Source organism: Muntiacus reevesi, chromosome 4 (assembly GCF_963930625.1).
Source record: "Muntiacus reevesi chromosome 4, mMunRee1.1, whole genome shotgun sequence".
Taxonomy (NCBI): Eukaryota; Metazoa; Chordata; class Mammalia; order Artiodactyla; family Cervidae; genus Muntiacus; species Muntiacus reevesi.
In genome coordinates, this window is record NC_089252.1 from 142518817 (window position 1) to 142543322 (window position 24506).

Consider the following 24506-nt stretch of genomic DNA (forward strand, 5'->3'; position numbering starts at 1 on the left):
AGTTGCTAAGTTGTGACTGACTCTTGCGACCCTATGGACTATAGCCTGCCAGGCTCTTCTGTCCATGGGATTTTTCCAGGGAGAATGCTGGAGTGGGTTGCCATTTTCTTCTCCAGGGGATCTTCCAGACCCAGGAATCAAACCCGGGTCTCCTGCATTGCTGGCAGGTTCTTTACTGACTGAGCTACGAGAGAAGGTAATTAGAGAGACACAGCAATATCATGTCACTATTGAACCACAGATATAATTCTTGGCACACAGTAAGTACCTGATAGACATTTGTTGAATACATGAAAGATTACTGAGAGAGACAAAAGAGGGAAAAGCAGACAGAGAGCAAGCTGATGATACATCTATGTTGGGCTACTTGAATCAAAGCACTGTTCCCCATTCACTGAAATCAGTCGGTAACACCAAAAGGCACTTTTAGCATTATACACATGCATCTCGTGATCAAAAGAGAAGAACGAAGAAGGGAGAGAGGTTTTTCTATGTGAGTAGATAGGTGCAGCTGTCCCAGAAAGGCTAAGGTGAAAAAACAGAATGGGCAAGGCAAGGTTAGAAACACTGAGGGAAAAGGTGTGGAGCAGAATGGGCATTTCAGGCCTTAAAGGTTTGGGGCTGATCCGGAGTCACATTTTCAAGTAATATGATTTGGTTCTTCTGTGGCCTTGAACTGACCTCACATTGTCACCCCTGCCATATCACCATAGCTATCCCAGGTACTCAATAAATATTCTTGGTTTAATCTCAGGCAACTCTTGATCAGTTGTGCTAATAAAGATGAAGTGGACAGTAAACATTTTTTATTATTAAAATTTTTTTAAAATTTTAACTTTTTTTTCTCTGTGCTGTGCAGCTTGCAGGATATTAGTTGTGGGTTGAACCTGGGCCCATGCCAGTGAAAACACTGAATCCTAACCACTGGACTGCCAGGAAACTCTGCCCAAATTTTAAAATTTGGTTTGCCCAAGGAGTTACATCTTAGCAATTATGATTTATATAAGCAATCCCATTTGAAAGAGTTTGCAATGCTGATTTGGGAATGACTGGGATAGGGGAGCCAAGATACATGTTGACAGGCAAGGAAAAGTCATGTTAGGTTTTTAAATTTCCTAAAGATAGTTGGCATGCCAACGTTTAATAGCTGACTCTTTGTACTCACATTCTTTTTTTTTAATTTACTTATTTTTAATTGGAGGATAATTGTTTTATAATATTCTGTTGGTTTCTGCCATATATCAACATGAATCAGCCGTAAATATACATATGTCCCCTTCCTCTTGAAACTCCCTCCCTCCTCCCACCCCATGTACCCATGAACTACATGATTTGTGGAAATTTCTTTAATGTTCTTAGCTTTTATTTGTCATAGTCATCATCAAATGCAAATATATCTCAGGGTTGTTTCTCTCTTCTGTTATATAAACTGGTTTATGCCTTATTCTGGTAGAGTATTAAACTGTCTATAAAGCTCCCTAAATTAATCACCCAGTATTTTAAACATAATAAACATGCGAATTGTCTCAGTTAATTGGCCCAAGAAATTGTGTTCATCCACACCACCATATTTCTTTTTTCTCCTCACACTTTCCCTGTCATGCTGAGCTAATGTCAGAAGCAAGAAACATTTGTTCTTGAAAGATGCTGAATTCATATCCAAAGTTAGAGCAAGATCTTAAATAGGAATTTAAGAGGGACTTCCCTGGTAGTCCAGTGGCTAAGACTCCATTCTCCCAACGCCAGGGCCTGGGTTCCATCCCTGGTCAGGGAACTAGATTCCACATGCTGAGTTTACATGCCATAACTAAAGATCTCACATGCTACAACTAAAAAAAGCTTGCATGCCACAACTAAGTCCAGAAGAGTCAAATAAATACATATATGTATATTTTTAAAAATAGGAATTTAAGAAATATCTCACTGACTTGGAGAATTATCAGATGACGTGTGGATCAGTGACTTCTGAGGTGACCACCTTGTGTTCAGGGAGCAGAAGGAAAATCCAGAGACAGGAGACCCTCTTCTTATAGGTGGAGTCCAGTCCCATCGGGGAGGTGGGATGGCACTCCTGACACAGGGACCAAGGCAAAGAAAGACAAAGACACACCAGGAGGCACTTTATTGAGCTGCAGAGATAAGTGCTGGAAAGATGTCAAGAAATGAAACAGAAAAATCAAGGTCAGGACTAAAGATTAACATGAAGGGATAGCTTTTCTGGTAAGGGGCTTGAGATGACCTCTAAAAATGGTTTGCCATTCACTTGACTCAGGAAACCCCACAAAATCATGCAAATCATGAGGTTCATATCTTTGTGTTCACTCTAAAAACACTCATGGAACTGCCCAGGCCATTAAGGGTATGAGTATCTGAAAAGCCACCACATACCTAAAGGATGTCCTTTATAGAGCTGTGAGTACCACTCTGCCATTATGATAGTAGAGTTGGGAGGTGGGCCTGGGTCAAACAATGGGGCCAGATGCAGAGTCAGTGGCCCAAAAAGAGTGTTGAATGTTTACTGCACGTGCTCAGAATGCAGAGAGTAATGCCGAACTTAAGGGCTTAGATGTAGATTCTCTGGTTATTGAGTACATTCAGATAAACCAACTCCCAAGATATGACACTCATGGTCAGACAACCCATTCATGAGCTCTCCCTGCCACACTGAGATGGTTCTTACTGAAAAATAACACACTGTTCCTAAACCAGAAGATGGGGTTGCACAGAAGAAAAGAAACCCCAGAAGAAACTAAAGAAACAAAAACTTCTGGGAGTAAATGCCGTAAGAAGATAAAGTTAAAAAAAATAAAGAGAGAGAAACATGAATGGATATACACAAGATGCCATGTATGTGTCTCTATGTATGTTTTGCAAGAAGCATCTGGAAAGGGTAGTGAAAAGCAGTGGACCTAGATCTGTGGAGAGGAGCATAGTAAGGACCTCAAGTCTGGGGAAGAAAGTAAGAGGGTAATAGACAGGGAGGTGTGATGGAAACTAGGTCACCAGCTTTCTGTTCTCCCAGTTGATTCAGATCCACACCCACCACTGGTGGGCAGGTCAGTAGCTTCTTGCCAGGCTATTTGGCCCATGAAATACATCTTCAGGGTCCAGAGAATGAAAAAGAGTGATCTTGCTTACATACACCTTTGAGCCTCTACTGAGGAACACTCAGAGTTAAGTCCACTCTAACATGAAAAGATGGGCACTGGGAGAGAACCGTCTTCCACACCATAATGGGCTTCAAATCTCTGAAGAGTTATTGTTTGTGGGACCACAGGCAGCCGTTCTTCATTCTTTCTGGGGAAATAAAAACCACAAGGAAATAGAATGAAACTATAGATGCAACAATTGAGTTAGACAGAGGAAATATTTCCTGAGTGAAGCAACCCCCCTCTTGGTAGTGTTTAGGGCAAGCTTTCTGATACTCACCCATCAGGATGACTTAGATGCCAGTTATTCGAGCTTGTTGGAAAATAGTGCTAAATGCAATGTTTCATTGCAGAACTCAAATATTTCCTCATCTGTAAGATGGGCAAAATAATTTTATTTCACAGAGATGGCATGGGAGAAAATGCATAGTCCCACAAGTGGCCCCTAGTAGGTAGTGTGTGTGTGTGTGTGTGTGTGTGTGTGTGTGTGTATGTGTGTGTGTGAGAGAGAGAGAGAGAAATAATTTCCTCAGTAAATATTGACACTTTTCTCTGCCCCCTCCTCAGTTTTCTTAAATATAAAATGTGTATGGACTGCATCCTTTAGAGGCTTAGTGTGACTATCAAAGGGGTTCAATAGATGGGAAATATTTAGATACTGTAAACACACAAAGATATATGTTATCATTAGAATCTCTGTGTAAGTATTTCACCATATTGTTCTATCAGTATATCGCAGTGGTAAAGAATTCTCCTGCCAATACAGGGGATGCAAAAGAAGCAGGTTCAATCCCTGGGTCAGGAAGATCTGCTGGAGTAGGAAATGGCAACCCACTCCAGTATTTTTTCCTGGAAACTTCCATGGGCAGAAGAGTCTGTAGGCTATTGTCCATGGGGTCGCAAAGAGTCAGACACGACTGAGGACACGTGCACTGTCTGTTATCACAGGTCGGTGTTTTGTGTCACAAATATAGGCTATACCCCTTGCCCCTGGCTCAGAATAACACCCTTACACTGCTGGAAAAAAATGCCAAAATAATCCTAAAAACTCAAACTTCCCTGGCTTCAGATCAGTTCTAGCACAGGAGAAGAAAGAGAATAAGAAAGCTCATAAGTCAGTCATGACTGAGTCCAAATCCTAACACCACTCTTATTTAATATCTTTGAACCTTGGTTTTCTTGTTCACAAAATGGAGGTAAGTATGATCTCCCATTTGGCCCGTTTTAAGGTTTTAATAAAATCAAATATATGCAAGGCCTGGCCTATTGAGGATGGTCTTTGAGTACTAGTTCCCTTCACACAAGACACGTTACATCTTTTTACCGGTCAGGGTTCTGCGAGGAGACAGGAGCATGAATACATGATGTCTAACAATCTAAGATTTGGAGCAATGTGTAAAGGGCAGGGAGAATCACAGAGAACCTCTAAAATAGGACTGCAACGCCCTGACAGAATGACCATCGTTTCCCAAATTGGTTCTTTCTTTCCTGTACCTTCTCCAATAGAAATTCCTCATTTTTCCCTGTAGGCTAATGTGCCACTTTAAATAGTTTTCAGCCTCAAAGTAGCCTCTGGGTCCTACTTTGTCCAGGAGAAGAGGGCAAGGAGACTGGTGATTAAGAGAAGATGCTACCACAGAGGGCTTGCCCAGCTCATTTCGAAAACTGGTCCAATATACATCCATGATAGTTTTCAAAGCACTTCTGCTCCTGACAAAAGGGAGCATGTTTCCACATCCCTCACCTTGCCAGGGGGAAGGAAGGAGCCTGGAGGGGAAGCTGAGGTCTGCAGGTGTATTCGTGTCCCTCTGCAGGTACACACATTAGACAATATATCTGAATGGATATGTATTAGCGGAGGGGAAGGTGGCATAATCCGAATGTGGGGAGGCTTGCTATTTGGATGAATGTATGATTAGTGAGTGCACACACTGGGTTATTGCTAAAGTGTAATCGTGTCTCCAGGTGCCAATGTCTATCTAGCATGGCATAGGTGCTACGGATAGGTGTGTGTATTATGTATATTGGTGTTTGTGGTTGAGAAATATGATCACAGAAAGTCACATGCAGATAGAGCTCAATTGTCAAATTAAAGTGGAAAAATGAAGCCATATACATATGGCTGAACTGAAATTGTCAGACAATTTGGGCAAAAAGTTTTTCTGTTCTCAATCTGTCTCTCAGTGCAGTCTTCAGACTAAACCGTTAAAATATAAACATTATGAAGGCAGGAATTTTGACCATCTTATTGTTTTATAAACATTTTATAAAACGTCTTAGACTGTTTTATCTGGTGTATCCTCAGCATCTAGAACAAAGAGTGCTTGGCACAAGGTAGACGTGAGATAGATATTGGAATGCCTGTGTGCGTGCTAAGTCACTTCAGTCGTGTCTGACTCTTTGCGACCCCACGGTAGCCCACCAGGTTCCTCTGTCCATGGAATTCTCCAGGCAAGAATACCAGAGTGAGTTGCCATGTCCTCCTCCAGGGGATCTTCCTGACCCAGGGATTGAACCAGCATCTCTTATGTCTCCTTCTTTGATAGGCAGGTTCTTTACCACTAGCACCATCTGGGAAGCCCAAATATTGCAATAAATATCTTATAAATAAATAAGTGATTTATTTGAACTCCCAGGCCCATTATGGCTTGGCCAATTAATGGGGGAGTTGGGATGATGGCAAAGAAAGACTAGGGACCATCTGGAAACTGATACTTGAGGAAGAGGAAGCATATGAAGAACGAAGCTGGAAGAATTCATCCAAGCAATCTCCTCAGGTGGATGGGGGCGTAAAACAGAGAGCTCTTAACATTCTATGGGAGAAGTTATTCCTGAGTATTTGTTCTCTAACATTTTATGAGGATCTATCGTGTGGAGGATTCGGTATGTGGTGGGGTGATTATAGTGATGAGCAAGCTGTGATCTTGAGGTGTGCATTTTAGTGAAGACAATAAAATGGGCATGGGCCTTGCTGCTGCTGCTAAGTCATGTCCGACTCTGTGTGACCCCGTAGATGGCAGCCCATCAGGCTCCTCTGTCCATGGAATTCTCCAGGCAAGAATATTGGAGTGTGTTGCCATGCCCTCCTCCAGCAGATCTTCCCCACCCAGGGATCGAATCCATGTCTCCTACATCTCCTGCAGTACAGGTGGATTCTTTACTGCTGAACCAGCAGGGAAGCCTATAGGCCTAAGTAAAGTTTTGTATAAAGTGCTCTGGGAGCAGATGGGATGGCGGAGGAGCTAGGTTTTGAAGCCTGAGTTCTTTCTTACTTGCCCAGTGCAGAAGGGGACAGGGTTTTCCAAGCAGAATAGGGCAAAGCCCCTGATATTCATGGGAACAGGGAGATGTGGGGCTTATTGTGCGTAGGGGCAATGACACAGAGAATGCACGAGGAATCCAGGCTTGTGGGTACAAAGATTTCCTAGAGATGCTGTCCTAGAGCAGATAATAAAGCACAAACCTAACGACACAGGTATCATCTCCTGACTGCACATGTAGCATTGATTTCATGCGCTGTGCTTAGTTGCTCAGTGGTGTCCAACTCTTTTCAACCCCATGGCCTGTAAGCCCACCAGGCTCCGCTGTCCATGCGTATGCTCCAGGCAAGAACACTGGAGTGGGTTGCCATGCCCTCCTCCAGAGGGTCTTCCCGACCCAGGGATCAAACCCAGGTCTCCCACATTGCAGGTGGATTCTTTCCCATCTGGGCCACCAGGGAAGCCCAAGAATACTGGATTGGGTAGCCTATTCCTTCTCCAGGGAACCTTTCCGACCCAGGAATCAAACTGGGGTCTCCCGCATTGCAGGCGAATTCTTTACCAACTGAGCTACCCGGGAAGCCCATTGATTTCTTACTTGTGGTCAACAGTAAGAAAAGGGCAATGTGTGGATAAGGATTAAGAAGTTACATGGAGATTTTTGTGAGACAATATCACATGAACAGCATTGTAAAATGCAAATGAAAGAAAAGGGAAAACAGCTACTGAGAAGAATTTCTTCATAAATTCACTTAAGGAAACACAGCCCACATATAGAAAAATGACTCAAAAACACTTACAAAGCAACATATAAATAGTGCAAATAAATACAATACAGATCGAGTCCCCTGGTGCTTTGTAAACACGGAGTAAACAAGAAACCAATATTGGATGAGGAGATCTAGGGAATGCTTCCTGCGGGATGGAGATTTAATTATTGGCAGTCCTGGGATAAGGGTATGTTAAATAGAGTTACTTGGAAATAAATCAAGCCACATTGTGAAAATAGGCAGGGTGAGAAAATCATCAGAGCCCCCCTGGCTCACTCCCATTGAGGCTGTTTTCCTGCCTGCCACATTGAGCACATTACTCATTTGCTACTTTGAACAGTCTGTGTTCATTTCCTATGCTGGCAGACACCCCTGTCAGATGTCCCACTTGGTTTCTCACAGACAATTATGACTTTCAGATTTCCTGTGGCTCCAGGAGTATGGGGGTCAGGTAGCCCTAGACCACAGAGAGACAATTATCTCGGTAATTTAGGTGTCAAACTACTTTACTTGAGTATCAGGCTCATCCCTCCAGTTTTCTGCTCCCCACAGCCTGGCAGTTGACTATCCTAAGACGAGCATATGCAGCACTGAGTCTTGGAAAATCTAACAATGTCCAATAAAATGCAGCTATATGGACATCAGGCAGGACCTTTGGGCCCCTCAACCACCTTTTCCATCTGCCATGTGGTTTGACATACACAGCAATCTTTAAGTTATTGTTCAGTTGCTAAGTCGTGTCCATGGACGGTAGTAAACCAGGCTTCCCTGTTCTTCACTATCTCCTGGGGTTTGCTCAGGTTCATGTCCATTGAGTCGGTGATACTATCTAACTATCTCATCCTCTGCCGCCCCCTTCTCCTTTTGCCTTCAATCTTTCCCAGCATCAGGGTCTTTTCCAAAGAGTTGGCTGTTTGCAGTAGGTGGCCAAAGTATTGGAGTTTCAGCTTCAGCATCAGTCCTTCCAGTGAATACTCAGGGTTGATTTCCTTTAGGATGGACCGGTTGGATCTCCTTGCAGTCCAAGAGACTCTCAAGAGTCTTCTCCAGCGCCACAATTCGAAAGCATCAATTCTTTGATGCTCAGTCTTCTTTATGGTCCAACTCGCACATCTGTATGTGACCACTGGAAAAATGTTAATGTCCTGTAGATGGATGAGTGAAGATCAGCTTCTGGTTTTGTTAGGTTTGAAAATCAAAGTAGTCACTGACCTAGAAAAGGAATGTGAGTCTGAAAGAACCCCTCACCATGGGGATCTCTAAACTGAAAGACTGTTAGCCTAGACTTTTGTCAATATAAACTGCCTGATCTAGAGGTAGGTTTGAGAAGAATTTAAATGGAAAGGATTTGGTAATTTAAACAATGGTAGAGAGGGAGAAGAAGAGAAAGGAGTCGATAAAGGTGACCAGGCTTCTGGCAGAGGCAACTGGATGCCCCAAATGAAGCAGGTTCCATAAAAGATAGAGCAGTTTAGAGAAAGTAGATGAGTTCTACTTTTGAGCACATTAAATTTGAGCTACTAGGGGGACTTCCCTGGTGGTCCAGTGGCTAAGATTCTGTGCTTCCAAGGCAGGGTGCCTGGGACTGATACATAGGGAGGGAACTAGATTCCACGTGGCACAGCTAAGGCCTGGGGCACCCAAATAAATGAATAAATTGTTGTCATTGTTTAGTTGCTAAGAGGTGTCCAAATCTTTGTGACCCCATGGACTGCAGCATGTCAGACTTCCCTGTCCTTTACTATCTCTCGGAGTTTGATCAAATTCATTTCCTTTGAGTTGGTGATGCCATCTCATCCTCTGTCACTCCCTTCTCCTGCCCTCAATCTTTCCCAATATCAGCGTCTTTTCTAATGAGTTGGCTCTTCCCATTAGGTGGCCAATTTGAATTTTTAAAAAATATGAGCTACTTGGGAGTGAACAGTGGCTGGATACATCAGTCTGTTCTAGCCTTGTCTACTCTGTGTATTCTGTTTTATTTCATGCTCATGTAGCCTTAACCTCCTACCATATTTCATGTCATAATGTCTAACATTTCTTTAGTATCCACCTCCAGAGAACCTCAGATGGGGTCCACTCACAATTGGGGCTAATATTTGTTGTTGCTTAATGGGCTGGGGAAAAAATATTTGAAGACTCTTTAAGAGAAAACTCCTCCCTCACAACTTGCTAATTTATTGGGGGCAGCATGTTTCTTTGGACCCAGTATAGACCAGTTTAGACCAATGTAGCTTTGCTGTTTAAGTCTTCTCTCTTGTTTTCTTTTTTTGAAATAGTCCTGGTTGTATCTATTCACTAGGTTTTTAAGTTGTCAAACGATATTAAACTGAAGTTAGGGTAGATGATTTCATAAGTCTGTCACCATGACTGCATTACTATTATTTTAGTCTATTACTTTATATCATAAAAATGCAGCTATATGGACATCAGGCAGGACTTTTGGGCCCAGTTTGTCCCACCCCCATAGCAAATGTACACGTATCAAATAGTGCTAAGAGGACCCAGGAAGAAGACTCTGACCTCAGAGACCAGAGATTTTGGAACCATTTATTTGATGCTTTTGAACTGTGGTGCTGGAGAAGACTCTTGAGAATCCCTTGGACTGTAAGGAGATCCAACCAGTCCATCCTAAAGATTAGTCCTGGGTGTTCATTGGAAGGACTGATGCTGAAGCTGAAACTCCAATACTTTGGCCACCTCATGCGAAGAGTTGACTCATTGGAAAAGACCCTGATGCTGGGAGGGATTGGGGCAGAAGGAGAAGGGGACAACATAGGATGAGATGGCTGGATGGCATCACCGACTCGATGGGCATGAGTTTGAGTAAACTCCGGGAGTTGGTGATGGACAGTGAGGCCTGGCCTGCTGCGATTCATGGGGTCGCAAAGAGTCAGACACGACTGAGTGACTGAACTGAACTGAACTGAATTTGTGGTAGAGACATGTTATGCTCCCACATATGAAAAAGCAGTAGGGTTAACTCTTTCCCCCCATTTCCTCGCTGCTATGAAGAGTACTCCATCAAGTTTGTGAAAATGTGGAATTAATTTTTAAATTCCCCCTAATCTTTGCCTTATACAGTCAAACCTTTCACGTTCTTCCACCTTTTTATCTCTCAGATTCTGCTCTTCTCTCTTCTGATTTCTTGGCTCTAGAAATCAGAGCCTGAAGTAGAAGTTTCTGTGATAACATTTTATTGAGGAGTACAATTCCAGGAAAGCAAGAGTGAAGGATGGGGAAAGCAAAGCAGAAAGAAGGAGCAAATCAAAAGGATTGTATTGGGACTTCCTGAGTGGTCCAGTGGCTTGGGACTCTGTGTTCCTAATGCAGAGGGCCTGGTTCAATCTCTGGTCAGGGAACTAGATCCCACATGCTGCAATTAAAGATCCTGCATGCCACAATTGAGACCTGATACAGCCAATTAATACATTAAAAAAGTAAATATTAAATAAAAGAATTGCATTATATAGCTTACCATGGCTTCTTGAAAAGTTGTTGCTTCACATGGGACATTGTCTTCAAATGAGCCCTGTGAAGCTTCCATGTGTATCCCCAGTCTATCTAGGGGAAAGAAGGAAAACATTTAACTGCTAGCTCACATGATTAAATTTTTGTCATTTGAGGTGTTAACTATCTCATGTATGTGAGTGTGTATGTGTGTGTGTGTGTGTGTGTGCACAAGCCTCTTAAGCATCAAGAGCAGCATGGAAGCCCCAGGGTAGGGGACAAAAGACAGAGAGGACAGGTGTAAACTGGGCCAGTCTGTGCGTGTCTGCAAGTTACATGAGGAGCCTTGTTCACTGGGACTGAGCTCCCCGAACTCCTAGCAACAACAGACACCCCTGCCAGAGGCTGCATCTGGCGTATACTTTATCATTTTTATAGTCCTGAACCTGGTCTAGAACCAAATTGGTTGTCTGGACTATCTCAACAGACTCCTAGCCATCTTTCATGTTTTCTTGTGTCTAGTATTTCCCTTCTTTATTTTTTAAACTTGTATTGAAACATAGTTGAATTACAATGCTGTGTTAGTTTCAGGTATACACCAAAGTGACTCAGCTATACATATATATTTCTTTTCCAGATCCTTCTCCATTATAGGTTATTACAGGATACTGAACCCTGTGCTATACAGTGGGTCCTTGTTGATTATCTCCTTTATATACAGTAGTGTATATATTTTAATCCCAAACTCCTAATTTATCCCTCCTCCCTCTATCCTCTTTGGTAATATAAGTTTGTCTTCTATGTCTGTGAGTCTATTTCTGTTTTGTAGGTAAGTTCACCTGTATAATTTTTTTTGTATTCCACATGTAAGAAATAGCATATGATACCTGTTTTTCTCTGACTTACTTCACTTAGTTGATTATCTCCAGGTCCATCCACATTGTTGCAAATGGCATTATTTCATTCTTTTTTTATGGCTGAGTAATATTCCATTGTGTATCCCTTCTTTCAATTAACTAGTTACTGGTAAAAAATAAAAAATCCATAAAAGTTGTTTTAATAGGGTCCCTTTGTTATGCAGTAGCTACTGTTGTTCATCATATCAGACCAAATCTCCTCAATTTGGGCTTAATTCACCCCTTGTGCTGCTTTAGCCCTCTCCCTCCATCTAATGGCTTTCTAAATGGAATCTCTTCTCTGGTTCAAGTCCCCTGTCTCCTCTCTTTCATATCTGACATATTCATGCAAAACCTTAGGAGTTCATGTCAAAAATGCTCTTCTCCAGTAATATAAATTCCTCTCCTTATAAAAATAATGATAGCTAAGATTTCTTAAATGCTTACTATGTGCCAGGCATTGTGCTGAAGATTTTGCATATATCATCTTCAGTTAACATTTTTAAAAAAACCTTTAAGGCAAGTAGCATGATTATCCACATTTTACAAAAGAGTTAACTGGTACTTGGAATGATTAGGCATTTCGCCCAAGATTATATGGCTAATAAACTGCACTGTAATGACTTAAACTCCGGTTTGCCTAAACTCCACATAAAACTTCCTATTTGCAGGAAGACTTCCCTTGTTAACTCAACCCAGTAGTGACAACTCTATTGCTCTGTGACTGCTCAGCAGTTGCAAATATAGTTTCATTATGCTGCTTTGCCTCTTTTGAAACATTACCTTATTAAGTGTTCTTAAGTCTTTTATTGCTGTGTGTGTGTGAGAGAGAGAGAGAGAGAGAGAGAGAGAGAGCACTTTCTCAAACTAGACCTTAGACTGGGAAATCCCAAAAGTCAGAGACTGACTTTCATGATTTTTTGGTTAATCATTTGGTTTATTATTTTTTTTAATAATTTTTATTGGAGTATGGTGTTCTTCAAATTTTAAACTTTTTATTTTTTATGGGGGTATAGCCTTAAGAATTTGTGATATTTTCAGGTGAACAAGAAAGGAACTCAGCCATACATACACATGTATCCGTTCTCCCCCAAAACCCCCCTCTCATCCAGGCTGGCACATAACATTGAGTAGAGTTCTATGTGCTATACAATAGGTCCTTATTGAGTATCCATTGTAAATATAGCAATGTGTATATGTTGATTTACAGTGTTGTGTTAGTTTCAGGTGTACAACAAAGTGAGTCAGTTATACACATACATATATCCACTCTTTTTAAGATTCTTTTCCCATATAGGCCATTATAGAGTATTGACTAGAGTTCCCTGTGCTATACGGTAGATCCTTATTAGTTATCTATTCTATATACAGTGGTGTGGATATATCAATCCCAATCTCTCAACTTGTCTCTTCCCCCTTACCTTAGTTTCTTTTGTACATCTGTAACTCTACTTCTGTTTTGTAGATAAGTAAGTTTATACTTTTTAAAAATTAATTTTTATTGAGCTGTGTACTAGTTTCTACCACACAACAAAATGGATCAACCATACCCATTCATATGTCCCTTCCCCTTCGGATTTCCTTTTTGTTCAGGTCACCACAGTACATTAAGTAGAGTTCCCTGCTGCATACATGTGCTCATTCTGTGCTTTTGTTCTCAGTCATAGCTGACTCTTTGCAATCCTATGGACTGTAGCCTGCCAGGCTCCTCTGTCCATGGGATTCTCCAGGCAAGAATACTGGAGTGGGTTGCCATTTCCTCCTCCAGGGGATCTTCCTGACCTGTGTCTCCTGCACTGCAAGCAGATTCCTTACTGCTGAGCCACTATTTTATTTATTGGATCAGTAGTGTGTATGTGCATTTGTACTTTTATATCTTTGTCATCAGAGGGCAGAACTCTGCTCTTCAGCACTAGAAACACAAGGATACTAGAATGCTTACAGAACAGCATTCAGATTTTTATTTTGTATAAAACAATGGTGTGGCCACACACAGGATAAGAACCCACTCCTAGATTCTCCTCCCTATGAATGAAAATGAAGTCAAGGATGGCCCAGGGAAGAGAGGCCGGACTGACTTATGACAATAGTGATCTTTATTTACAAAGATAAAATTTGGCTGGGTAAGGATACAATGAAAAATTTTAAGTCAAGAAGGATATGATTGAAGGTGAATATAATATTTACTAAATCATGAAGTAATGGGTCAAGGGGGGCACATTTTGATACATAAAAAAACACCTGGGGATCTTGTTAAAATGTGGATCTTGATTCAGTAGGTCCAACGCAGGGCTGACATTCTGCATTTCTTCCAAGGTCTGGGTAATGCCAATACTTGGGTTATGAGCCACACTCTGAGTAGCATATATCTAGACTTTGCAAGAGACTCCTGAAAATCAATAAAGAAAACATAACGACTCTAGTTGAATAATGTAAGGAAACTCAGATATGAATATACACTTCCCAGTATTCTGAAGTTGCATGTGTTGATAGTTTATTCCTTCTTGTTGCTGAGAAGTATCTCATTGTGTATATCCCACAACTTGTGATCCATTTACCAGATGATGGACTTTTGAGCTGTTTACAGTTTTAGCTCTATTATGAATAAGGCTGCTGTGAACATTTGGTGTTCAAGTCCTTGTGGAACATACATGGACTGTTAGGGATAAATCTGGGTTAGTTTAGCCTTGGTACTAACGCATCATCCTTCTGGAATTTCCACTGATTACTCCAGGTGTTCAATGATGTCTAAGTGAATGAAATCTGACTGTTTCCCAGTCCTGTGCAAATTCTAAGAACTGTCCAACTTACACTTATCTGCTGTTGTTCTTTCCTCAGCTTCATGGAGTTTTACCCTACCCAAGCACAGATTAGTATCTATCCAAAAAATTCCAGGAGGCTGTAAACAGACTTCTGGAGCTTTTTCTCTGCATAATTCCTCCTCTAAAGTCCTCTTACCCACCAATTCTAGCTGTCTCAGCTTCCCTGATCTCCAGTTTCTACCTCAACTTGTCATGACCCCCATACTCTACTTGATGCCTACTGTCTCTGCTGCTACTCTTTCCAAATTGCCTCCAGGCTGGAATCCAGGGTGATGTAGGATCCACCTTGTTTGTTTCCCTCTCTCAGGGATCACAGTCCTGCATCACTTTTGGGCTCAACATTTGAGAATATTTGAAAATATCATGTGTATTTTCTAGGTGTTTACAATAGGAAAATACGTTCCAAATCAGCTCTTTCCTGTAAGCAGTCCTCTTACCTGTTTTTATTTTCTGTTACTCTTCATTTTTCATATTCTGACACTGGTTAAGTATGGAGTTTCTTTATTTAACTTGCTTGGAACTCATTGGACTTCTTAGCAACTAAGCAGCTTTAGAAAATTCTGTAGGGTAATTAACTCTTCAAATATTGCCTCTTCTCTATTCTTTCTCTCCTTTTGTTTTGGAACTTTAATTAATATATGGTAGGTCTTCTCACTCCATCTTCCATATCACTCAACTCTCCTCTATATTTTCATATTTTTGTCTCTGTCTCTCTGTGCTATATTCTGGATTTCTTCTGACTTACCTCTCAGTTTGCCAGTTCTCTCTTCAACTGGATGATCCAATCTGCTGTTAGATTCATTCTACAGTAAGTCGTCTACATATGAGCCTTCAATTGTGAATTTTCAAAGATGAGAACATGTGTTCCATCAACATCAGATGTGAGTGAAATCGCAGTTTGCCCTCTGTCTCCTATTGCTGATGATCCTTCAGTTCAACCATCTCCCACTTCCTCTCCCTCCTCAAGTCAGTAACTCTTCTTATCTGTTCATTTGATGCTAGCTGATCTGATAGAGTGCCTGAAGAACTATGGATGGAGGTTCAAGACATTGTACAGGAGGTGGTGATCAAAACCACCCCCAGGAAAAAGAAATGCAAAAAGGCAAAATGCTTGTCTGAGGAGGCCTTACAAATAGCTCAGAAAAGAAGAAAAGTGAAAGGCAAGGAAAAAAAGGAAAGATAGACCCATCTGAATGCAGAGTTCCAAAGAATAGCAAGGAGATATAAGAAAGCCTTCCTAAGTGAACAATGCAAAGAAATAAAGAAAAACAATAGAATAGGAGAGACTAGAGATCTCTTCAAGAAAATTAGAGATACCAAGGGAACATTTCATGCTAAGATAGGCACAATAAAGGACAGAAATGGTATGGACATAATATCTAACAGAAGCAGAAGATATTAAGAAGAGATGGCAAGAATACATAGAAGGACTATACAAAAAAGATCTTCATGACCCACATAACCATGATGGTGTGATCACTCACCTAGAGCAAGACATCTTGGAGTGTGAAGTCAAGTGGGCCCTAGGAAGCATCACTGTGAACAAAGCTAGTGGAGGTGATGGAATTTCAGCTGAGCTATTTCAAATCCTAAAAGATGATGCTGTGAAAGTGTTGCACTCAATATGCCAGCAAATTTGAAAAACTCAGCAGTGGCCACAGGGCTGGAAAAATTTGGGACTCCAATCCCAAAGAAGGGCAATGCCAAAGAATGTTCAAACTACCACACAATTGCATCCATCTTGCATGCTAGCAAAGTAATGCTCAAAATTCTCCATGCTCAAAATTCTCAATAGTACATGAACCGAGAACTTCCAGATGTACAAGCTGGATTTAGAGAAAGCAGAGGAACCAGAGATCAAATTGCCAATATTTGTTGGATCATTGAAAAAGCAAAAAAATTCCAGAAAATCATCTACTTCTGCTTCATTGACTACAAGAAAGCCTTTGACTGTGTGGATCACATAAAACTGTGGAAAATTCTTAAAAGAGTTGGGAATACCCTATCACCTTACCTACCTCCTGAGAAATCTGTATGCAGGTCAAGAAGCAACAGTTAGAACTGAACATAGAACAACAGACTGGTTCCAAATTGAGAAAGGAGTACGTCAAGGCTATATATTGTTACCCTGCTTATTTAACTTATACACAGAGTACATCATGCGAAATGCCAGGCTGGATGAAGCACAAGCTGGAATCAAGATTGCTGAGAGAAATATCAATAAGCTCAGATATGCAGATGACACCACCCTTATGGCAGAAATCAAAGAGGAACTAAACAGCCTCTTGATGAAGGTGAAAAAGGAGAGTGAAAAAGTTGGCTTAAAACTCAACATCCAAGAAACTACAATTATGGCACCAGTCCCATCACTTCCTGGCAAATAGATGGGAAAGCAACGACAACAGTGCCAGATTTTATATTTTGGGGCTCCAAAATCACTGCAGATGGTGACTGCAGCCATGAAATTAAAAGACGCTTGCTCCTTGGAAGAAAAGCTATGACAAACTTAGACAACATGTTAAAAAGCAGAGACATTACTTTGCCCACAAAGGTCCGTCTCGTCAAACCTATGATTTTTCCAGTAGCCATGTATGGATGTGAGAGTTGGATCATAAAGAACACTAAGTGCCAAAGATTGATGATTTTGAATTGTGGTGTTGGAGAAGCCTCTTGAGAGTCCCTTGGACTGCAAGGAAATCAAACCGGTCATTCCTAAAGGAAATTAATTCTGAATATTCATTGGAAGGACTGATACTGAAGCTGAAGCTCCAATTCTTTGGCCACCTGATGTGAAGAACTGACTCATTAGAAAAGACCCTGATGCTGGGAAAGATTGAAGGCAGGAGAAAGGGACTACAGAGGATGAGATGGTTGGATGGCATCACCGACTCAGTGGACATGAGTTTGAGCAAGCTCTGGGAAATGGGAAGCTTGGCGTACTGCAGTCTGTGGGGTCGCAAAGAGTCAGACACAACTGAGCGACTGAATGACAACAGTACTTTACAAGGTATTGTATTGTAAGATTAAAAATGTTTTCTTTAGGACTTCCCTGGTGGTACAGTGGATAAGAATCTGCCTGCCAATGCAGGGGACACGAGTTCGATCTCTAGTCCAGGAAGATGCCACACACCACAGAGCAACTAAACCCATGAGCCACAGCTATGGAGCTCACACGCCACAACTACTGAAGCCATTGCATCCAGAGCCTGTGCTTCACAACAAGAGAAGTTACTGCAATGAAAAGCCTGTGCACTGCAATGAAGAGTAGGCTACACTTGGAGCAACCAGAGAAAACCTGTGTGGAGCAACAAAGACCCAGTGCAACCAAAACTAAAAATAAAGAAAATGTTTTCTTTATTTTTTGTGTTTGTTTCTTATATATTATTTGTGTGAAAAGTATTATAAGCCTATTACTCACAGTACTATATAGCCAATTGTGTTAGTTGGATACCTAGGCTAACTTTGTTGGACTTATGAACAAATTGGACTTTCGAATGCACTCTCAGAACAAAACTCATTTGTATGTAGGGTATTTACTGTACTTAATTCTGTTTCAAATCCACTAGGTCACTTTTCATATGTTCCCTGTAACTACTTTCTAGCTTGTCTTATATTCCTAAGAATATTAATGTCTGAATTTGTCATGAATCTGTCTCTGTTGTCTGTCGTTATTGTTGATTCTCTTTCATGGCGCCTTCCCTCCCTGTGTGCTTGCTTATTCATTGCCTTTGAAGAATAACTTGTAGGCATTTTTGAAGGTTAGGATTAAAGTGTTTTCACCAAGGGAGGATTTGCATTTTACCTTTGCCAGATGCCTAGGGAAATACTTGTTTGGCATCATTTTAAAATTCAAGGTTTGAGGGTTTTTTTATTACCTAGGTAATGTAAATTTGGCTACAAATTCGGCTGGCTCAGAATCTTCCCCCTGCTGTGTTCAGCACCAGGGACACTTTCTTGCAGTCCTTCAGGAGGTAGAAGAAGAATTAGGTTTACTACTGTTTCACCTTGGAGAAGGAAATGGCAACCCACTCCAGTGTTCCTGCCTGGAGAATTCCAGGGACGGGGGAGCCTGGTGGGCTGCCGTCTATGGGGTCGCACAGAGTTGGACACGACTGAAGCGACTTAGCAGCAGCAGTAGCTGTTTCACCCTTACCCTAAGGATGTAACCCTTTGATTCTTCAGTATGTTCTAGGAAAGGTTTCTTATCAGACTCCCCACTTTAGCCAACCCTGAGTTTTAACTTCTGAGACCAGAGTTGAGTTTGCCTTAATCAGCAAATATCTTCTGGTCAAAACTTGCCTCTTTATTCCACTTACCACTTTGAATTTTCACCTTTCATTAAATTTGGCCTGATAATTCCTTACTATCTTGTCAGCTTTTTGATGCTTTTAAGATGTTTTAAATATTTCATCTAGCATTTTTAGTTGTTTTCAGCAGGAAAGTTGATTCAAATAACCTAGCCTGTTGTGTTTCCAGAAATTGAAGTAGTTTTTGTTTTGTTTTGTCTGTTTTAACAGATTCCATCAAATAGCCTCTATAAGCAATTCAAAGTAGCATTGATTCTGTTTTTATTTGGTGGGGAGGGGTGCTGTTTGTTGTTTTTTCTGGCTGACGTGTCTTCCCCAAAAAAGAACCTAATTTTTCAAATTCAAGTAATTGAAAACATATTCTACAATATGAGACTTTATTTTATGAGGATTCATATATAAACCAACTTCTTTTCTAGGAACTTATTTTGGGAAGATACAACTTCACCTTATATTTAGGCCAAAATGGTATATAAAGACTCTTTAATAATACCCAGCATAGAGTAGGTATTTCATAAATATTCATCTCCCCCAACTCCTTTAGCTCTTCAGGGATCAACTTTAAAAATATTTAAGTGGCCCAGTTATTTAAACTAATGTCAGTCTGTCTCTGCTTAGGGTAAGTGACATGGTCAGTGTGACATTTTCTAGGTCTCTTCTAGTCAACAGTAGTAATCACGTGAATTACACACACACACAGTCACATAACCTTATAAATGACTGGGTTTTATGCTCTTTTATTTTACAGGGATTGTTATGAAGCATAACAGCCAATATATCATAGAAGAAATTTGAGTTCCATTTAGAAAATGAAGATTTTTTTTTTTAGCTCCAGACAGAACTAGTCTTTATTTACTCACATAGGACTTGGGGGTTTCTAAGAAAGAAATGAGTAAGAACAACATGTAGTCTTTTTTAGTGACTCTAGTGAAGGTGGGCTCATCTTCCTGAGGTAGAATAAGCATATTTCTAGGCTACAGGGTCACTGTACAAAGGATGTAAGGCTTAAGCCATAGCCACTTCCCTACCCTCTAAAACATATCACATGTATTTCTGTAATATTACAAGATTGACCTCCCTGGTCCTTGCTACAAATTCCCAATCATTACCACCAGTACTGCTTACACACTAAAATGGCTTTTTCAAACCCCTACTAATTAGGTGTCTCTCTTGCTCCCCCTTTTTTCTTTTTCTTTTTTTGGTGTTGGCAGGTTTAACTTCTCCTGAGGCCTCTGTCCTTGGCTTGCAAGTGGCCATCTTCTCCTTGGTCTTCACATGGTTCTTCCTCTGTGAGTTCCAATCATGTCTTTGAATTCATTTTTCTTTTATTCTCTGATCTCCCTGCTTGTAGCGTTCTGTCAATAATTTTGGAGGAGACCAAGAAGGAAAGGAAAACACAAATTCATAATATTTCAAGTTTAAAGCGGTCTCAGAGATGACTTAATGCAATACTTCCCTGTCCAAACAATTAACTGAAAGGCCAGAAAGGTTATGAGTTGCCCAGAGTTACCCACACTAGAACCCTGGGGTTCTTGACTTCTGTACTATTCTACACCCCTATAATACTCTGTTACTGGTCCCCTGTCTGCTCCTCAGGACTTTTTTCATCTGGACTTCGTATTAAAGACAGTGAAGTGAATGCAGATCTTGAAGCCAGCTGAATGAAGTTCTTCACATGACTGAGAGAGGGAATCAGAAGGACTGGGAACACAAATGCTCTTAGGAAAGGCAACTGACAGGCAGAGAGAGAGAAAATGGAACAGGGCATTAAAGTAACAGAAAGTCAGGAATGATGAGAGAGGAAAAGGCATCCCAGACAGAAAACTCCATCTGAGGCCTCAGTCCAAAGAAAGGATGAGATATATTGGGGGTGGGGCACAATAACAAAGTGACAAAAACATGGACCACTAGTTCAGGTCAACAGTGCTCAGGTAATGAGGCAAAATTCAAATAACTTTCCTCTTCCTCTTCTGGTACAAGGAAGACAGACATGAAACATAAACTAACATTTGAGAAGCTTTATAAAAGAACTGAGAACTTTTAGCTGGAGAACTCTAAGAGACACCTGGATCTCCTTTTTTGGGTGGGCGGTGGGTGGGGTATGGCAGGTGATCTTACAGGATCTTAGGCCCCCAGCATGAAGTGCCAGCTCCTAACCACTGGACTGCCAGGGCATTCCCTTGATCTCCCTTTTCACAGTGACATGTAATGGGTTGAAATTGCCAAAGGAAATTGAAATTAGACAGCAAAGGCAAAGAGCTGTGCATGTTCAACCAGAAGATGCTGAAAACTGAGGAAATCTTGAAACAAGGTCTAGAAGAGACAGCCTTCAGTCTGGGATGAGTTAAATTCAATCCTGCCTAGAGGCAGAGGGAGGGTTGAAATGTCCTCTCACAGAGTCTGAAAGTCTGGATCAAGGCCGATTCATTCACTGAAACAAAGCATCTCATTATGGAGAGAGGTGGAGAACAGCAGGAAAAATCCCCAACCTATTTGCCTGAGGCTTCAAAGCAGTGTAGATGCTTTCTGGCTTGATCAATTTTAGGCTCTGATTATAACACAAAATTTTTCAGTTAAATCAAAGTGAAAGAACATCCCGTGATGCTATCATAAAGATTGAATCTCATTTACTGGGAATTTAACAACTGGGAATAATTTGCAAGAACAATTTAGGCACCACTGGGGATGGAAATAGCAAGAGGGAAGAGATTATCGCTTGGTTTGGGGATTTAGGAGGCAGCGTGAGGCCCTGGACTTGTCAGGGAGCATTGGTTCAGTGAGGGTCCTCCCAGCCTGGTGGCTGTGCAGGAACCCGCTTCTGGGAACCCGTGAAGGCTGGGTGTGGCCGAGCGTGTGCTGAATTCCTGGCTTCAATTACAGACTAGCAGGCGGCTGAAGAGTCTGTCATTGCCGATGTCATCACATTTACAAGATTCATAGGTCCCCTCTCCAGTAAGACCCAAGAACCAGGGCCTCTCCACACCTGCAGCCATGGCCCACCACTGCACGCCGGGTGAAGTAGGGAGTAGATGTGAGGATCTATCTGGTGCATTCACTCAGTCCTAGCAGGGCGATGAGGAAATGGGACCTGGGAGAATTTACACCAAGCTCCCGCTGCCCTGGTAAGGCCTCCATGTTATAGGCCAAAAAAGTCTTCAAGGGAAGAAGAGATTTTTATTTATGTGGGATCAAGGCAGAAGTATGGATAAGATGAGCTCTCAAACATCCTTTCCATTGAAACACTCGATGATACTTTGATGGTCTATGGATTGTCCTCTGCCCATTAATATCCAATTAAATTCTCCTGTCAACATCCTGGGGGATTCAGAAGAGTGTGGCTGCTCATTCTGTCTTCTTCAACTGATTGTTTCTAGGCTCTGCCCTGGGGATGCCATTAGAGAACCGACAGGCACGGGGAACCGGCTTCTCCTCATAGAGCAAAACTCCCAACCAACCAACCCCACATTCCTCTCTGACTCATGTCACAAACACCCCACCACCACCACCACCACCAGCGCCCAGCAGGTCAGTGGGCTGGGAACCCTGCCACATCTGGAACAATTGCAGCTGGAATAAGATGTCTATTCTGATACCCAGGACTCACCTCCTCCCATCCACAGCCCTGGATCACTCCCTGGCCTGTGCCCTAGGTTTTACCATAAGATGCAGCCAGTGACGGGCAGAGGATGTCAACAAGGGATCTGCCCTAGGGCTGCCAGCCTCACCTGGAGAGATCTGATCTCAGTCTGTGGCTCATCTCCGATTCCTCCACTTGCTGTAGTACAGAATCCTTCCAGCCTCTGGAAAGGCACTTCTCATTATCCAAACCAGTAGATAAGAGTAGAGGCACACAGAATTCTTTCATTTGTTGACTGACTACTATGTGATTAGTCCTATGATAAATGTTGAGTGTGAAATGGCGCATGAAATAAATATAAGTCTTGCATGAAGCTTACTATCTAGTGGTAGAGGCCACTATTAAACAGACTCCCAAATAAATACATAAGCTCAAAATGTAATTAGCGTTACCAAAAAAAGTGAGTGAAATAAATGCATATAATTTTACCCACACAAAGTCGCTCACATACACACACTTGCAAGCATAACATCTGTGTCTACAACTCATGGTCTTTCTTTTTCTTTAAAAATTCATTTATTTATTTGGCTGCCTTGGGTCTTAGTTGTGGCATGCAGGAATCTTTGTTGCAGTGCACAGACTCTCCAGTTGTGTGGCCTAATTGCTCTGCAGTATGTGAGATATTAGTTCCCCTGAAAGTTGCTCAGTCATGTCCAACTCTTTGCGACCCCACAGACTATACAGTCCATGGGAATTCTCCAGGTCAGAATACTGGAGTAGGTAGCCGTTCACTTCTCCAGGGGATATTCTCAACCGAGGGATAGAACCCAGGTCTCCCGCATTCCAGGTAGATTATTTACCAGCTGAGCCATCAGGGAAGCCCTAGTAACCTGACCAGGGATTATCAAACCCATGTTCCCAGCACTGCAAGGCTGACTCTCAATCACTGGGCCACAAGGGAAGTCCCCCTGATGTTCTTTCTGACACTTTCTGCCAAACCCAAGGCAGTGCAAGTATGGAGGCTGCAAAAACCCACCAAGTGGATAATCCACAAATCAGGAATAAAGACTTTACCCAATATCTATATGAAAATTCACCTTGATTAATCATCTAGATATGAAAATCATATCAGACTTGATCACAAAATTCCATGTGCACATCTAGGTGAATAAACTTCATTTTCATTTTCCTCAAGGTTTTCTATCTCTGAATTAGAAAAGCAAAAAAAAAAAAAAATTTTTTTTTTTGAGAAACCAGAAAGGCAAGCAGCCATGGTAAGAGAGAGATGAAAAATGAGTTCAAGTCCCTCTGGCTTCCTCTGGCTAATTCCTATTCTGAAATCACTGAGTTTTAGGCCTTCAGAACTTTGGAGGTCTCCACATCTGTTTCATCACCTCCAAAATCAAGCAGGCAGTTGGTAATTGACCTAATTCGTCTAGTTTCTCAGATAAAAGGAACTACAAAATTTCCTTCATGAATGTGCATGTCATTCTTGCATAGGAGCCATGCTAATCTTCTCTAGTATTATTCTAATTTCTTTTATTTTAATTTAAAATATTTATTTATTTATGTATTGCTCCACTGTTGGGCATGCAGGCTCTTAGTTCCCCCACCAGGGATTGAACCCCTGCCGTAGAAGTGCAGAGTTTTAACCACTGGACCACCAGGAAATCCTCTTATTCCAATTTTAGTATATATGCTGCCAAAGCACACACCAGTTTCTTTCAATCATCTCAATAACCCACTTTGTTGGGAAGTTCTTCTTTCTTTTGTGTTTCTAGTCTTTCTTTCCCCACAAAATTTAATTCTTTTCTTGGTATTTTGTCTTTTAAACCTAAATATATCAAAGAGAAGAATATCTTTTCTCCTCATTCATATTTAAGCATTATATGGAAAGTGGTCATCCCTTCCTTCTGCTTCAGAGGAAATTCCAGCAGAGCTTCAAGGTGAAAATATCATAAAAGTCCTGGAAGCTACAGCCGATACTCTTTTCCCCTGTGGTGGTGGTTTAGTCGCTAAGTCATGTCCAACTCTTACAAGCCCACGGACTGTAGCCTGCCAGGCTCCTCTATCCATGGGATTCTCCAGGCAAGAATGCTGGAGTGTGTTGCCATTTCCTTCTCCAGGGAATCTTCTTGACCCAGGAATCGAACCCAGGCCTCCTGCATTGCAGGTAGATTCTTTACCAACTGAGCTGTGAGGAAAGCTCTTCCCTTCTAGTAGCTAACATAACCCAGATTTAGAATACCTCTCTGACTAAATCTAAAGGCAGTTTCTC

The 24506-nt window shown here is 41.5% G+C and overlaps 2 pseudogenes; one reads left to right on the top strand and one right to left on the bottom strand.

Moving 5' to 3' along the window:
- Positions 1-2247: 2247 nt before the first annotated feature.
- The window catches only part of LOC136167520 (large ribosomal subunit protein uL22-like), a 146884-nt pseudogene continuing 124625 nt past the window's right edge, over positions 2248-24506 (top strand).
- Positions 23684-23782, bottom strand: LOC136168070 (U6 spliceosomal RNA; annotated as a pseudogene).